The sequence below is a fragment of the Plasmopara halstedii genome, assembly GCF_900000015.1.
Source record: "Plasmopara halstedii genome assembly, contig: Scaffold_470, whole genome shotgun sequence".
NCBI classification, from domain to species: domain Eukaryota; phylum Oomycota; class Peronosporomycetes; order Peronosporales; family Peronosporaceae; genus Plasmopara; species Plasmopara halstedii.
In genome coordinates, this window is record NW_020187390.1 from 203,362 (window position 1) to 203,716 (window position 355).

The window sequence follows — 355 nt, forward strand, 5'->3', positions numbered from 1 at the left end:
GTCTCGCAGGCCTAATTATGAACCTGTTCATGTCACGACGGTGACGTCGTCAGCGATGGATTCGATCCACGCCGCATAGGCGGGTGATGGTATGTGTGTAGCGCTGCTACAGGTTCTCGGGAGCAAAGAGTTTGGAAAACCGGACAGAAATTGTCGGCGCGTTTGCGCGCACGGTTACACCGATTTTCGTCGAATAACGAATTGCTGTATTTCTAGCGCCGATTGTGGTCGTAGACTCACCCCTGTGAGAAACCACAGGGCTCGCGGGAGCGTGATGAATGATCCCATGTGTTGCAAGGCGGCAATAAAGAGAAGAGAAGAGAAGAGAAGAGAAGAGAAGAGAAGAGAAGAGAAG